Below are 17556 nucleotides of genomic sequence, written 5' to 3'. Positions count from 1 at the left end.
AGAAATGTTGAGATAAATTTGGTAGGTGAAAAAGAAACATAATGAGCATGTATTTTCATAGGATATTTTATAGGAGTTATTTACAGCAAATTTTGAGTTGAGAAATATATCAAAGCTCAGTCTTTGCTCTCTAGTCTTAGAGAATGCCTGTACAGATGTATTCCTACACACTTATTACATATTTAGGTTCATTTTTATGTACATTTCCATGAATACTTTCAAAACTGACAATGAGCTGGTGTAAACCCTGAAATAAGGCATAGCTTTGGTCCCATTTCTAGGCTTTGTCAGCATAAATATTTTGTCATTCTGTTTGTGCTGCCTGCCGTGCAGAGAGCAGTAAGACCTTTCCTGAACTATTTCTAAGAATGAGACTGTTAAAACCATCTGAAAATTATCCCCGTTAATGTTAACGCCAATAAATAAGGGATAAGAGATTGGAGAAATCAAGTGAATTGCTACTATTCTAAAAACAGTTAAGATATAGAGACAAAAGGTTTGTAAGATAGTTTTTAAACTTCAGAGAAATGAGACTTTTTTCAAAAGTAACTTTATGCCCCATAGTCCATAGTCTGCTTTCCTGAGATTTTTTTTGTTATATATTTGGCATTCAGCAAAATGATGTCAATTTTAAATGGCAGTAGCAATTTCATACAGAAATCTATACTAGCTGTCCACCTGGAGTACGAGTCCCATCATCTGAAATCAAAAGTGTATCTTTTACTGTTTTATAAACTATTTAGCCTGAGAGCTATTTTTTTAAGGTATATTATCTTAGTCTTTATGTGGTTTACACTTTAGACAGGATTCTGACCTAAAGAATCCTACATTTTTATAATATTCTGAGGTAATTAGGGTATTATAGTCATCTGACAGATGAGGAAACTGAGGTATGGGTAGGTAAAACATTGCCAATAATCATAAACAACAGGTAGTAGAGGCTCCAGTAGAACCTGACTCCTTCTTCAGTTTTTTTTTAATCGTCTTCATGACTTTTCAAAATATTTTTTAAATAGTTGTTGCTTCCAAAGCTTCTCCCTTGTTTGAACCTTATTTTCTTGGTGAATGTGTGCCAAGGAGGAAGCAAGGGACAGGCTGTTATCACTGCCTATCCTTATACTGTATGGTGCTGATCCCATTAGTAAATGCTGAAGTGAGTCACCGGCTACCCAGAGACGATGCCCTTAGCTCTGGAGTCTGCTGTTCTCTGGCCTGGCTGCATCAGTACCACAATCCTTCAAAATGGCTTCTTAAAAGTTAAAGGAAGTTTAAACAGAGAATTAAGAGGAATTAAGAGGCTTTTTCATTTTGGAAAGTCAATTCAGTTCCAATCTCAAACATTCAACAGAAGGTAAAATTTTCCACTAAGAATCCTAGTGCTCAGAAACCATAAACCAAATATGACAGTAACAATTAGACAAGACTGTGCTTTCTCAACAAGTAATTAAGGATTATCATTTTTCATCTCTCAGGGTCATCTACAATATGCATCCCAGTAAATAATCAGAGATATTTGTGCCATATTCATATATATGTGTAGTGTGTGTATATATATGTTTCATATTTTATAATCATTGCACAATCAACAGCTATTTACTGTACACGTACTAAGTATGACATGGTTTAGAAAACATAAGTTATGAACAAATATGTATTTTATATAGTCAAGGAGCTTGTGATACAGTTGGGTAGGAAATGCTTACCCATATGAAATGTTTAAATGATAAGGAATATATTGTTTAAAGGGTGCCTTAAAGGGTACAGTGTACGGGTTTGAAAATTACTTCAGGATGTTAACACAAATTCAGTACAGTTGACTACAGATAAGAAATCTGTGGCAATAGCAAAGAGGTTAGTAAATAATGCAATAAATGTACTCACTGCTATTTGAAAGACTGACAGAAGTTTTTAGCAATAAGAATTGCTAATTAGAAGATTCTTGTCTGATAATTGAGGACTGTAGTGGACGGGTAAATTACTAATGTGATCACTTTGTCAATTAAGTGTGGGCTTCTGTTTCACATACATGGAGCCAAACAGTACTGTGTCATTCCCTCATTCTGACATGAAACCACTTAAAGAAAGGAAAACAGAAACAAAACAAAAACATTAGGGACTCACCAACAGATAGGGTCTTGGCTCATAGAAAGTAGACTTGGAAAGTACTTGCAATCTTCTATCCCTAAAGTGACTAGCTTTATGCCAAATTATCCTATCCCTGAGGCTCTGAGAAAAATCTGTAAAAGTCTTTCTTAGATTTACATTGCCAAGATTCAGGCTGCTTTCTGAGATCTGAAAACAGCACAGTGTATTCTAATTAGACCAGGATAGCAGGATAGAATAAGGTAAATAGCAATTGATAACAGGTAAAATATATACATATAAACTGAGATAAGTTAGAGTTCATACAGCTGTGTTTATTATTTTTCACTTTAAGCAGTATTTTTTATCTTAAGTTAAATATGTACTAATGTAATCATGGGATTTTTGCTTATTAAATTAACGAGATTTTTAGATGATTTCTAAAGTTGTTAACCCTACAATAAATTATATTGGTACCATCATTTATCATGGTGTATTAAGTACTTGAAAAAAGATATTCTTATCCTTTGACCCAATGACCCTATTTCTGAGAAGGTACCCCCATATGACCTAACAAAAGAAGAAAGCCATTTACATAAAGATATTGACTATATCATTACCTATATTGCATTATACTTTCTGAATATGTTATATAAGTAGGGAATATTAGAAATAGCCTAAATACCCCAAAACACAGATGCTTAAATTGCATGTCATGATATATTATGTAGCTATTAAAGATAATGATTATAAGGGCAAGCAGTATGAAAAATGCTTTTGAAAAAATAATGCTTATTTTTAAAATGTGAATCCTGCCACAATGCTCCCTCTTGAGTTAAAACTTTGCCAGGCTTCCCACTGCATTCAGAATAAAACTGAAAAACTGACCCTGGCTTACAAAGCCCATCCTGACATGGCTCCCGGTTGCTGCCTCACAAGTCTCCTCTTGTACTCTGCTGCACCAATTAACATCCTCCACTTAGGACTACTTGGTTCCAATATTTAGAATGCTTGTCCCCTTGGTCTATATTTGACCAGCTCCTTCCATTATTAATTTGAATGTCCCACAAGACCCCTCCCAGAAGACTTCCTTGACCATCCAATATGAAGCAGTCAGCCACTTCCTGTCATGTCACCTTGCTTAAATTTTCTACATAGTACTCATTATCACTTGATAATGTTGTGTTTACTTCTTTATTTACTCTGTGTATCACCTGACTCCTTCCACTAGGATGCATACTCCATAAAAGCCCCTATCTTGTATAATATGGCTGGTAGATAGAAGATGCTTTATAAATATTTCTCAAATTAACAAATTAATCAATACTGATAATGTTTTAAATATAAACATCCTTAAAAAGAAAAATTAAATATATTTAAAAATAACTACTTGGAAAATTTATATTATCATATAAAATACCTAACTTGGTGGCTATAATACTCAGGTACCACTACCACCTGGGAATAGCCTCTGGAATTTTTTTTTTTTAATATTTCTCCCAAAATGAATCATTTTCAGGAGCTGTGCTTTTTGAAGCAAATAAAAGGTCATGATGTCAAAGTTTTACAAAAGTCCAAAGCAATATGTAATTAAGAAAAAAACTAGTTCAATGTGTAAGTACAAGAGTTATATAAAGAAAAACAAGATTCATGTGGGATATAGCTGTTGGAGGAGATTTCACGGAGAAGACACAACTTAATCCTAAAATATATGGAAGGATCTGGACGCATGGAGAAGAAAAAGCATCCTAAAAATATTTTGAGAGAAACTTTTTTCAGGGAACTTTAAAATCTTCTCATCCCTTATGATTTGCTCTTTTAGGACACTCCAAACCTAAATTACCCTAATTTCAATCATTTGGCATAGAGCCCAATGGTCAGGAGATGTCTAGAATGTATAGACTGTTCTCAGGTTTTAGGCATATTTATTCAACAACTGCTACATGAAATAACTGATATACTGACTTAGATATGAGATGAGTTATTTCTGTTTACTTTCTGGGACCTTGACATCATGCTCAGCAAATACACACTGAGCTATAAGCATAAACGTGGATATTTGACAAGCTACCTATAATCCCTTTTTGTACATTGAGTATACCGAAAGGCAAAAAAGTAAAGGGTAAATCTAAATCTTTAAGAGTAAATTCAATTTTATGGCATTTGATTTAGCTGAAAAATAAAAATGATAAAATATATACAAATAACCAATTTGTCACCAGAAGTATCTCTTAAAATATAATCACTTAAAATTAAATGAGATTATATTAAACGTCTTCCCTATCCTCTATTGAATTAAGCAATTAATTCCAGGAATTTATGGCATATCATAGGTGTATACTTGAATCTCCACCTGTGAAAAATGTTATAATGCATTACATTCATTAGTATATTTCTAAATCAATAAAATGGTATAAAAATACAACAGGAGCAAACAGGAAATTTTAACATCCTGTTTAATACATGCTTCACATCTTGTTATGCTTTTATTAAATATTCAGCTTCCAACATAGCACTATAAGACTATGTGACAAGAGCACACATATTAATAGAACATTTCTTTAATATCTTATAAAAAGGAAACATTCAGATTTTGACAACTACATAATATGGTAAATCTTGGTAATGTAAAAGTATAACTGTATATTTCAACATAAACTGGATGTTCAACATCTTAAAATACCAGTAGTGGGAATAAAATAGTTTAATAGGTAGAATTGCCCCTAGTCATTTGCAAACTACTAAAAATTTGCATGCAAAATTTAATACTCTATTTTCTTTTTTCACTAGAGGCCTTCTGGAAAGGAGAAGAAAAAAGTAAATATGAAGACATCATTTATTAGTGAATACACTGTTCTTTTAGACACCTCTAATAAAGGAACAGCAATATTTTATCTCATTGTATTCCCAATGGACTGCATACCACTACTTAATAAATATTTTCTTTATAATCATTTTGATGCTTACTTAGACATTTGGTTACAAACAGTTATTCCCCTTATAGTATATATAATACACAATACTTACATAGTTTTATATATTTTACATGGCTTTACATACTTACATATTTTATATATACACATAGGTTTAAGCCAAGAAATCAGATAATATGAATCAATAAAATAATGATATATTGACATTAAATTCCTACATTTATCACAAACAGAATATACTAGGGGATAACCTAGAAAAATAATTCCTTTTTTTTTTTTGAGACAGAATCTCGATCTGCCGCCCAGTCTGGAGTGCAGTGGCACAATCTCGGCTCACTGCAAGCTCCGTCTCCCGGGTTAACTGCAAATTCCACCTCCCAGGTTCACGCCATTCTCCTGCCTCAGCCTCCTGAGTAGCTGGGACTACAGGTGCCCGCCACCATGCCCGGCTACTTTTTTGTATTTTTAGTGTAGACGGGGTTCCACCGTGTTAGCCATGATGGTCTCGATCTCCTGACCTTGTGATTCACCCGCCTGGGCCTCCCAAAGTGTTGGGATTACAGGCGTGAGCCACCGTGCCCAGCCCCTCTTGTGTGAACTTTGTCATATACAAAGTGGCACAGTGGAGAATAATTGTCACTTTGAGAGGGATGACACTTCTCAAATACTGTGAGTGGGACCCTTAATTTAATTGTATAGGGGAAGATTTAACAACTATGTATGAACGGGTTTAAAAATGTGAAGCCAACCAATCTTGTCGGTCAACAGCTCTTTTTTATATCCAATTGACAAAAGTAAGAAATCTGACCAAGAGATGACAGACAATATTGTATTTCTATCGTTTTTGTTACTGTCTTTGCCCAGCCTAAAACCTCCCCTCCCTATAACACTGACACTCTCTGAAAGCCTATCTTGCTGCAGTCTCTAGATACAATCATAATGAAAGAGTTTTTCTCATTCTCAGATGAAGGATCCCATAATTACTTGTTTTTCTTGATTGGTCGGTTGAGATCATTAAACTTTTAAGTATTGCCTGTAGGTTAGCCAAATTCATAATCATCTCAACAAATGTTCCATTAAGAAAATTCAGCTAGCAAACACATACACACACACACACACACACTCAGAGACACACACACACTCTGTCTCTCTCACACTATACAAACTCCAAATGGATTTTGATAAAAAATGCTTTTCAGACAAATTCCATAATTATGCCCAACTCTACCACAACAGATAAATCCATTTGAAATCAACCTTGAATCCTATAATAATATTTCTTTTCTCTTTTGATATGCTGTTGCTATTAAATCAATCCAGTGCTTGTTTCTTCCAAACTAAATGGCATCAGCCAAATATTTAGGCATATGTGAGTTTCCCCTCAAACAGTATATATCTAGAGATTCCTGATACGAAGTTTCCACTCCAGAAATACTGGCTCAATAACCACTGCACAACTGGAGATTCTTACTTCTTTGCCATCATTGTTTATTCCAAATATGTTATTGAGATCAGAATAATGCATCCATCCTGCCCAAGCAGATTAAGAGCAATATTAAGACCTTCCTCAAGTGTCACAATATAGAATCTATAATCACAGCTTTCTGTAAGAAGAAATTAAAATACCAATCAGTGTCCTTAACAATATCTTTATCTTATCAGTAAAAAAAAAAAAACTTGGCTGTAGTTTTTGCCTTTTTATAGGATCTATAAATAATAAATTTTAATATTTGCCTTCATGTTGTTTCTACCTAGTCAAGTTACTGTTTTGTCTGGAATCTTCCTTGTGCCATGTATCTCAAAGTGGAAAATTTATGCTCTCAAAGAGCATAAATTTTCTCTCTTCTCTGAAAGCCACTTTTTATTTCTCTCTTCTCTGAAAGCCACTTTTTATTTGCTTTTTCGTATCCAGGTTGCCAGTGTGGTGGAACCAGTTTATTTAGATTAAGGTACACTAAAAGTCCTATTATGTTTTCCAGAGTCTCCCAAATACTTTTAAAATATCATGTTGACAGTATATTTTCTGACCATTCTGCTCAAAATGTCAATGGCTGTCTGTTAACTTTGCCCTCAATAAAAATTCACAGCATGATTGAATAGAAAGAAAACTTAGGATTTAAAACCATATAGGTGATCCTACAATTAACTAATAATAGTGGCCCTAGCTTAAATCCCTTTTTTCTTTGTCTTGTCACATATCCACAAGGTTCACTCTTTGTTAAAAATGATACATAAGCTTCTGGGCCTACCTATTTCTTTAGCACCTATGTTTCTTTTATACAAAAGCCTTTGCGTAGACATAAAAACTAAAATATTAACATCAAATAAAAATGATATGATTTTCTTTTGTTACTCTGTATTTTGTCAGTTCAATTAACAGGCCCCAGTCAGTGATTGATCTAGGAAGGGAGATGTGTTTCCTCCTCTGCTAGTGTAATAAAACCTTATGACTATAAGTCTTAAAGACTTAAGTTTTTTGTAGACTGTCTTTGTATTGCCTACATTTAACATATAATGAGCATTCATTAATTGTGTGAACATACAATAATTAACTATAATTATTGACATTAGTTCATAATAAGAAAAATGACAAATAGAATGTTCTAAATCTTACAATTAGTGGTAGATCAGGAATTTCAAGCTCACAGTCTCTGATTGTCTCCAAAAAGCTGTATTGTCATCTCTTATCATGGAGACATGATAAGAGTTCACTGCTATGATGACAAATTAGATACATTTTCATAATGAACAAAATAAGTACAAATGTGTGATTAGATTCATATAGACCAAAATAATAGAGTATTTACAATGCAAAAAAGTAATTTTAAGAATAGATTTAACATTCAGAGAGTGCACAACTGAAATATGAATAAATCGTAATGTTCATTAAAGGAAAATAACATGACAGTTAGATGTCTAAACAGATATCCACATCCAATTTTTTTGGTTTCTATTTTGGCTTTCCAAATCTAAACAAAAAGGATGGTGTATTATTTACAGAGTAATGAAAATAGTCTTAATCACATCATAGAACTACACAATGAAAGAATAAAACAATGTGCAAGGGAAAATAAGTGATAATCTCAAAATTGTATGTATACAGTATCAAAAAGTCACTTTCAACTATACTATAAATAAGAAAAATTTAAAAAATTTAATGACATATTAATTCAGAAGGAGAGCTTGAATTTCTTAGATTGCAAGACAATCCAGATATCTAGAAACCTTGAGGAACACAATTTAGGCATTTCCGGGTCTGGAGTGTGATAGGAATAATAAATGGTAGGAGCATTAGAATCAACCTATGAAAATTTGATTCTGTTAACTACTGTCTATGAATCACCCACTAATACTTTAAAACTCAGGTAAAGTATCATCCCTTCAGCAAGCACTAATGATCCTTTCCTCTGTATATTCATATTTCAATTAGACTTTTTTCACTTTGTACCATTTACCAAATCATTACGGAATTTGAACTTTAGCTATAGCCAGGAATATTTATATCTCAATCTCCATTTTCTAGCACTGTGCACTGTCTTCCATAGGCATAAAGGCAGTCTTAGAAGTACTTAAACTTAGCAAGGCTTAGGAGTACATAAAACAACAATTTACCATGTCACTCAAATATTCCAATGATATCTGTGAAGTCTTTTCTAACTTTTATTTTAAGTTCAGAGGTACAAGTGCAGGTTTGCTACATAGATAAACTTGTGTCATGGGGGTTTGCTGTACAGATTATTTTTCACCCAGGTATTAAGCCTGGTACCCATTAGTTATTTTTCCTGATCCTCTTCCTCCTCCAAACCCTCAACCTTGTAATAGGTCCCAGTGTGTCTTGTTCCCCTCTATGTGTCCATGAGTTCTCATCATTTAGCTCCTAGTTATAAGTGAGAACATGTGGTATTTAGTTTTCTGTTCCTGTGTTAGTTTGGTAAGGAAAATGGCCTTTAGTTCCATCCATGTCCCTGCAAAGGATAAATATCATTGTTTTTTATGGCTGCATAGTATTCCATGGTATATATGTACACCATTTTCTTTATCCAGTCTCTCACTGTTGAGCATTTAGGTTGATTACATGTCTTTGCTATGTTGAATTTTGTTGCAATGAACATATGTGTGCATGTGTATTTATAACAGAATGATTTACAGTCCTTTGGGCATATACCCAGAAATAGGGTTGCTGTGCTGAATGGTATTTCTCTCTTTAGATCTTTGAGGAATCACCACACTGTCTTCTACAATAGTTGAACTAATTTACACACTCACCAACAGTGTATAAGCATTCCTTTTTTTCTACAACCTCACCAGCATCTGGTATTTTCTGACTTTTTAATAATAGCCATTATGACTGGTATGAGATGTTATTTCATTGTAGTTTTGATTTGCATTTCTCTAATGATCAGTGATGTTGAGCTTTTTTTTCATATGATTGTTGGTCACATGTATGTCTTCTTTTGAAAAGTGTCTGTGTCCTCTGCCCGCTTCTTTATGGGTTGTTTTTTCCTTGTAAATTTAAGTTCCTTAGAGATGCTGGATATTAGACCTCTGTCAGAAGCAAAATTTGCAAAAATTTCCTCCCATTCTGTAGGTTGTCTATTCATGCTGATGATAGTTTATTTTGCTGTGCAGAAGCTCTTTGGTTTAATTAGATTCCGTTTTGTCAATTTTTGCTTCTGTTACAATTGCTTTTGATATCTTTGTCATGAAATCTTTGCCCATGCCTCTGTCCTCAATGGTATTGCCTAGGTTGTCTTCTAGGGTTTTCATAGTTTTGGGTTTCACATTTAAGCCTTTAATCCATCTTGGTTAATTTTTGTATATGGTAATGGCCCAGTTTTAATCCTCTGCATATGGCTAGCCAATTATCCCAGGACCATTGGTTGAATAGGGAGTCCTTTCCCCATTGCTTGTTTGTATCAGGTTTGTAGAAGATCAGATAGTTGTAGGTGCACAGCCTTATTTCTGGGTTCTCTTCTATTCCATTGGTCTATGTGTCTGTTTCTGTACCAGCAGTACCATGCTGTTTGGTTACTATAGCCCTGTAATATATTTGAAATCAGGTAGTGATGTCTCCAGCTTTGTTCGTTTTGCTGAGGATTGCCTTGGCTCTTTGGGTTCATTTCTGGTTCTATATGAATTTTAAAATAGTTTTGTCTAGTTCTGTGTAGAATGTCAATGGTAGTTTAACAGGCATGGCATTGAATCTATAAATTGCTTTGTGCTGTGCAATATGGCCATTTTAATGATATTGACTCCTCCTATCCATCAGCATGTATTTCTTTTTCATTTGTTTTTGTCATCTTTGATTTATTTGAGCAGTGGTGTGTAGTTCTCCTTGTAGATATACTGCACCTCCCTAGCTAGCCATATTCCTAGGTATTTAATTAGCAGATTTTCTAAGGTTGAAATGAAACAAAAAATGTTAAAGGCATCTAGAGAAAAAGATCAGGTCATCTGCAAAGGGAAGCCAATCAGACTAACAGCTGAAACCCTATAAGCCAGAAGAAACTGTGGGTCAATATTCAACATTCTTAAAGAATTTTCAACCCAGAATTTATCTGGCCAAACTAAGCTTCATAAGCAAAGGAGAAATAAGATCCTTTTCGAACAAGCAAATGTTGACGAAACTTGTTACCACTAGACCTGCCTTATGAGAGCTCCTGAAGGAAGCACTAAAAATGGAAAGGAAATACCGTTACCATCAACTACAAAAACACACTGAAGTACACAGACCAATGACATCATAAAGCAACCACATAGTCTGAAAAACAACCAGCTAACATCATTATGACTGGATCAAATCCACACATATCAACATTAATCTTAAGTGTAAATGCGCTACATGCCCCAATTAAAAGACACAGAGTGGCATGCTGGATAAAGAACCAAGAACCATTGGTATGCTGTCTTTAAGAGACCCATCTCACATGCAAGGACACATATACGCTCAAAATAAAGGGATGGAGAAAAATCTACCAAAAAAATGGAAAACAGAAAAAAGCAGGGGTTAAAATCCTAGTTTCTGACAAAACAGACTTTAAACCAACAAAGATCAAAAAAGACAATGAAGTCTTTTCTTATCCATCCTGTGAACACAGTGCTCATGCTGTCTTAAAACCTCAGCATTTAGTCTATCAGTTTCCACTTTCCTGCTGCCTTCTTCACTGATATTTCTTTAAGCTATATTGTACTATATTACATCTATGTTTTATCTACATTATCAAAATACCAGACATCTGAGAGCAAAGGTCTGTATTATTTTTATTTGCATCTCACACCATATAAATCACTTTGTCTTGCAGAAAGTAGGTACATAGCAAATATTTTGTTAAATTCATCAATAGATCTATGGTGATATGGAATGGAAATGCAAAACTTGGATTACAATGCTTAAATATTAAAGAAGTAAACTTTTCTATGTGCAGATCTTTCAGAATTTTGATGTATTGAGAATATTAATATTCATGTTCATATAAGTTGGCATTTAACAGTTTGGTTCAACTTTTATTAAACTAACAAGCCCTGAAATGCAAAATAAGTTTTAAAACATGGGCTGAAGTTTGTTAGCATCTAAACAGCATGATAATAAATATTTAACATTATAGTAATGCAAGGGTCTTTACATGCCACATACAGTGCTTCTTAGCAGGTTATCTCTTATTAAACAATCACAGAATCAACAATATTACTCAAGGTGGAAAGTGTCTGCAAAGACAACAAACACTGTGGAAAAACTTCTAAAAAAAATTACAAAAGCCAAACATAGAAACTGTGGAAATCATTCATTCCTTTACAAGATGGTAAGTGGTGGTATTCATTGGTGTCAGTTTAATAAACTAGTAAATATAACAACCATTATTGTTATATTTAAAGACTTAGTTATAGATTTAATACTACAAGTTAAAACTAACTTCACTAGTCAGGGCTGTCAGAACATAAATGATAGGCTACTCTAAGGCTGTTTGGGCCATTAGACCTAGATGAGGGGATTTCCTTTTAATTCTGGATATTTACTATTTACTATTTACTAATTGAGTGAGATCCTATAAGCCATGTAAGACCTCTGATCTTGTTTCTTTTTCTGTCAAATGAGTATAATAATATCTGCTGGCCTCTTTAATAATGTTTTTGGAAAAATCTAAATGGGTATGGACAATACGTGAATATTATTGTTTGTCATACAAATGTTTGAAAACATTAGCATTATTGTTATTCTAGACTATAGAAAGACCATCCGTCAAAAGAATCTTGAGTGTTTGTATATTTGTCCTTGGGTATTAATTTCATTGGAAAGAAAGCTTGCCAGAGATGATTTTGCTGAATGCTTAATCATGGAAATATCTTGGATGGGGGACAAGTGAAAAGCTAATTCTAGATAGACCATAACATAGGCAGAAAAATCTTGGCTAGGTGAACACTCGATTTTCAGGCAGAGTGGCATGGACTTGGACATAATGAAGGGAATATAAAAGGGCTTAGATGGTATAAAAAGGAGAAAAGGAGTGAAAGAGGGAGGCCAAATGAAGGGAGAAGGAGCATTGAAAAAACATTATAAAATAGGCAAATATCCAAATCCACTCTGATCTTTCGAGTTTCAGTGTACAGAATAGTGACAAGTACACAGGAGGCTTTTATGGGAATAAAATAATAATGCACCAAATAATTATTATAAAGATTCAACAGTTTAGTTTAGTTGTGGTGGAAAAAGAAGATGGGAAAAATTTCATTAAAAATTTATGGAAGTTACTTTTGAGAATAAAAACTGCCTGCATCCATATATCTTAACAATCAGGACTCAAAACTGAGATCATCTCTATCATGTCAACATGATTTAGCTATTTGTTCCAGAAAATTCTTGCAGGAAGGTAAAACTGTAAGCCAATAAATTAACATTACTGTTTGAATCAGAAATTTCCTGCAAACCAATTTGTCTAGACAAATAACTTGCTCATTATTGCAAAAAGCTTGTTTATCAAAAATAATTTACTCATCGAGGTTATATTCATGACTCTCACCTTGCTTTGTCTAGCAATTATAAAGTTATTACAGTTTGCTGAAAGCCACTCATTTTTTCACATTAGAAGATCATAACTCAACTGAGCCCAGAATCCTGACATTGTTGAACTTTATCTGAGCCCTGTCCTCCTACCCTTGTTTTTTGAAAACTACCTCCTACTCCCAATCTTACCCCTCCACACAGATACGCTTTTATGTTCTGAGAAATAACTAACCACAAAGGATTATACTGTCTTCAGATATTCAGAGAACTCCCTGCCTTTGTATGTCAGCTAAGACCTCCTTTTGATGCCTTTCTGTATTTACCTCTATCAAAATTCCATTTTTTCCATCTTCTTAGAGAGGTTCCTTATTAATGTAAGTTCTCTCTATTGCAATAGCCTAAATAAAATCTTACGATTAATTATCTGGTGATATGGTTTGGCTGTTTCCCCACCCAAATCTCATCTTGAATTGTAGTTCTCATAATCCCCACATAATGTGGGAGGGACCTGGTGGGAGGCAATTGAATTACGGGGGTGGTTACCTCCATGCTGTTCTCATGATAGGGAGTGAGTTCTCATGAGATCTGATGGTTTTATAAGGGGCTTTTCCCCTTTTGCTTGGCACTTCTCCTTGCTGCCACCATGTGAAGAAGGACATGTTTGCTTTCCCTTCTGCCATAATTGTCAGTCCTCCCCAGCCATGTGGACATGTGAGTCCATTAAACCTCTTTTTTCTTTATAAATTATCTAGTCTTGGGTATTTCTTCATAGCGGTATGAAAATGGACTAATACACCTGGTACATTTGTCTTCAACACCCCTAAACTCTAAAAATATCCTCCCCTGACTGCCACTTCTGAATTCCTAATTACTAATAATATCAATATGGTGTTCATTTTTTACTGCAGCAGGTCTAAAACACTTAATTTTACTGACCTACAAGACATTCTGTGGTATCGTGGTTAGTCTTCTGTCAATAATGTTGAGATATGCCTTGCAAGATATGGGAGGAGCTTCAACCTACATCAATAGGCAGTAGGGAGAGAAATGGAAGGGCAATGGAAAAAACAGGGTATTAGGTGGATAAGAATTTATGTGAAACAGTGAGTTGCTACTCTTTAGAAATTAAATATGTCAGAGAAACTGGATAAAATTGGATTCATGTAAGAAATTATCTGGTTGTAGAGGTGAAATGATAGGTTGAAGCAACATCACATAAGGCTTTAAATGATGCCAGGACAATGAATCCTAATGAGAGTAAGCGGCTATCAAAAATTTTAATAGGAATTTACCTCTATCCAATCTATTACCCGTTTTCCTCCTGTTTATTCATTTTCCAGTTCACCTAAAGAATAAGGCATTTGAAGGCACTTCAAGGTCACAACTGAATTGAATTGGCTTATCAAAATATTTCAGAATTAACATACAGTTGACTCCAGAACAACATGAATTTAAACTGTGTAGGTACACTTACATCAGATTTTTTTCAATAATTACAGTTGGCTTCACATGTCCATGGATTCTGCCTCTGCAATCAAAGTTAAATTGAAAATACAAGGCCCGGGTGCAGTGGCTCACACCTGTAATCCCAGCACTTTTGGAGGCCGAGGTGGGTGGATCACTTGAGGTCAGGAGTTTGAGACCAGCCCGGCCAACATGGCATAACCCCATCTCTACTAAAAAAGGAAAATACATCATTCATTCACAAGATGTGAAACCCAGGGACAATGGAGGGCTGTCTTTTCCTACATGTGGGTTCCACAGGGCCAACTGCAGGACTTGTATATGCACATATTTGGGCATACCTGGAACCAATTTCCCACAAATGCCAAGAAACAGATACATATGAAAATTTGGGGGTTTTCTTTAGAAGTGTTATAACACACATCTGGAAATATAGTTGAAATTCTCCTTTTCATTATGTGCTCATTTTCCACAAAATATACCAAGTTATCTTCCTGTGTCTAGAAACTTCTCATTATGTGCTCGTTTTCCACAAAACATACCAAGTTATCTTCCTGTCTAGAAACTTCTCATTATGTGCTCATTTTCCACAAAGTATACCAAGTTATCGTCCTGTGTCTAGAAACTTCTCCTTAGTTCATTAAAACATTAAAATATTAATCATAAAAGTGCTTTTATGCAAGAGATCACTTGTAAATTTTTCATGGTGTTTGATGGATTTTAACTCAAAGCCATTACACTAACAGTCACTTCATATAAAAGATCTTCTTCTCTCCTCTATTGTTCTAAAAACTTCTCTGGGCATTAGAGATTGTTGACAATGGCTTTCTTTCAAGAGAAGATTAAAAGCTGCACATAGGCCATGTGCAGTGGCTCACACCTACAATTAGCAATTTTGGAGGCTGAGGCGGGTAGATCACTTGAAGCTAAGTTTGAGACCAGCCTGGCCAAATGGTGAAACCCCATCTCTTCTAAAAGTACAAAAATTAGCTGGGCATGTAATCTCAGATATTTGAGAGGTTGAGGCAGGAGAATCACTTGAACCTGGGAGGCAAAGGTTGCAGTGAGCTGAGATCATGCCACTGCACTCTAGCCTCGGTGACAGAACAAGACTCTGTCTCAAAAAACAAACAAACAAACAAGCAAAGATCAACAAACAGCTGCACACAAATATTGGCCTTAGGGTATTTGAGGGGAAAAAAAAGGAAACAAGTGTATCTTGGCCTCCATTGCACAGACTGTTCTGGACTTAAGAGAGTTCACCTTACAATTTTTCAACTTTATGATGGTGTGAAAGTGATATGAATTCAGTAGAAACTGTACTTTGAGTAACCATATAGATATTTTGTTTTTAATTTTCAGCTCAGTATTCAACAAATTACATGAGATATTCAACATTTTATTATAAAATCGGCTTTGTGTTAGATGCTTTTGCCTAATTGGAGGCTAATGTGTTTTGAGCACCTTTAAGATAGGCTAGGTTAAGCTATGATGTTTGAAAGGTTAGGTGTATTAGATGCATTTTTGACTTATATTTTCAACTTTTGATGGGTTTATTAGGACATAACTCCATCATAAATTGAGGAACATTTGTACACTGTACTGTTTGGAGAGTAGGAAGAAGTAAAATCAGTTAAAAACAGATTTGGCTATTAGAGTTTGTTTTCACAAGTTAACTGAGAGTGAAGGGATTGAGAGTGAAGGGATTGAAGGATTCAAAAGATATCTCAAGGCCTTGCCTGATTGGTCAGGTTGGTCTGGAGCATTTTCCCCTCATTAGCACAAGCTTTATTTCTGCTTGAGGTCTTCATCTGAAAGTATTGTAGCTAGTGATTTTCTATTTCATTATTCACTCTTATTTTCTTCATGGCATTTACACTAAATCATCTTATCTATCTCTTGGTTTGTTTCCTGACCTACCTGATCCAATTCCTGACCTACTGCATTTGTAATAAGCTTTGAGGTAAATTTTCTTTTTAAAGAAATCTTTGGCTCTTTAATATTATTGAAGTAAAATGACTGAAGGCGAGTGTTTAGTCCTTCAGTAGTCACTCCTATTTAGTAAATGGTACTACTATTCACTCATCCTGTTTCTCAGTCCAGAAACCTGGAAGCTTCTCTTTCACTAGTATTTTGGATCACATTTATCAACAAAGCCTGTCAACTCTACTCTCAAACTGCAACTCACCAGCCCAGAAGTGCCACCTGAGTCCAACAAACCATCATTACTATTGCAATGGCCTTCTATCTGGCCTTCCTCCTGTCAGATACCTCCTCCCAGAGCTTCATAGCCTCACTCAGCCACCAATGACCTTTAAAAACAAAAAAATAAACTACATCAATCACCAGTTAAAAACCCTACAATGACTTCTCATGGTACTTGGAATAAAATCCAAAGGCTCTGCCATGGCCTCCAAGGTCCTACAAGATCTGTCCCCTGTGCTCTCTGACCTCATCATCTCCCAGTGTAGGCATTAGCTGCCCTGCCCCTGGCTTACTGGCCTCTTTGATCGCCCTCTAACATACTGCCACTTCAGGCCTTGGCACTTCATTTTCTCTTCCCTCAGACATATCGATAAGGATTACCTCATTCAAATCTCTGCTCAAAATTCACTTCCCTAAAAAGATCTTTCTTGATGACACTGTTTAATTAATACTTCTTACTCTCTGTCCTCCTGGCCTACTTGGTTTTTCTTCACAGCACTTATTATCAACTGACATTACATCATCTGTTTGTTTCATCTGAAATCTGAAGCCAAACTAATTCCCTATTTCTGTGTCAAAAATTATGGGAACATGTATATTTTCCTATCCATGTGTTAAATAATTCTGGGCTCAAACTTACTTTCTTGTCACTGTGCTAAATTAAATTTCTACAGTAATTCTAGTAATTTTGTGAAGTGTACTTTTTTTCCTTTTGCTTGATAGCAAGCAAGTTAACTTCACTGTTTACTCAAGGCAATACCTGCGCATGGAAGATATGAGTAAATCATAAACAAAGAGTTATCAAGTTTCACTTCAAGACCCTCACCTCGCTATGCCCTACAGTTCAAAGGAATTATGCCATAAAATTGTTCT

At 34.8% G+C, this 17556-nt stretch overlaps 1 protein-coding gene across 1 annotated transcript in view; it reads right to left on the bottom strand.

Annotated features, from left to right (window-relative positions):
- Positions 1-17556, bottom strand: part of NAALADL2 (N-acetylated alpha-linked acidic dipeptidase like 2) — a 955512-nt gene that overhangs the window by 254436 nt on the left and 683520 nt on the right. The gene's annotated exons all lie outside the window — the stretch shown is intronic.

The sequence above is a fragment of the Symphalangus syndactylus genome, chromosome 17 (genome assembly GCF_028878055.3).
Source record: "Symphalangus syndactylus isolate Jambi chromosome 17, NHGRI_mSymSyn1-v2.1_pri, whole genome shotgun sequence".
NCBI lineage: Eukaryota > Metazoa > Chordata > Mammalia > Primates > Hylobatidae > Symphalangus > Symphalangus syndactylus.
The sequence above is the reverse complement of the archived record's forward strand: the minus strand, read 5'-3'. Positions and strand labels throughout refer to the sequence as shown.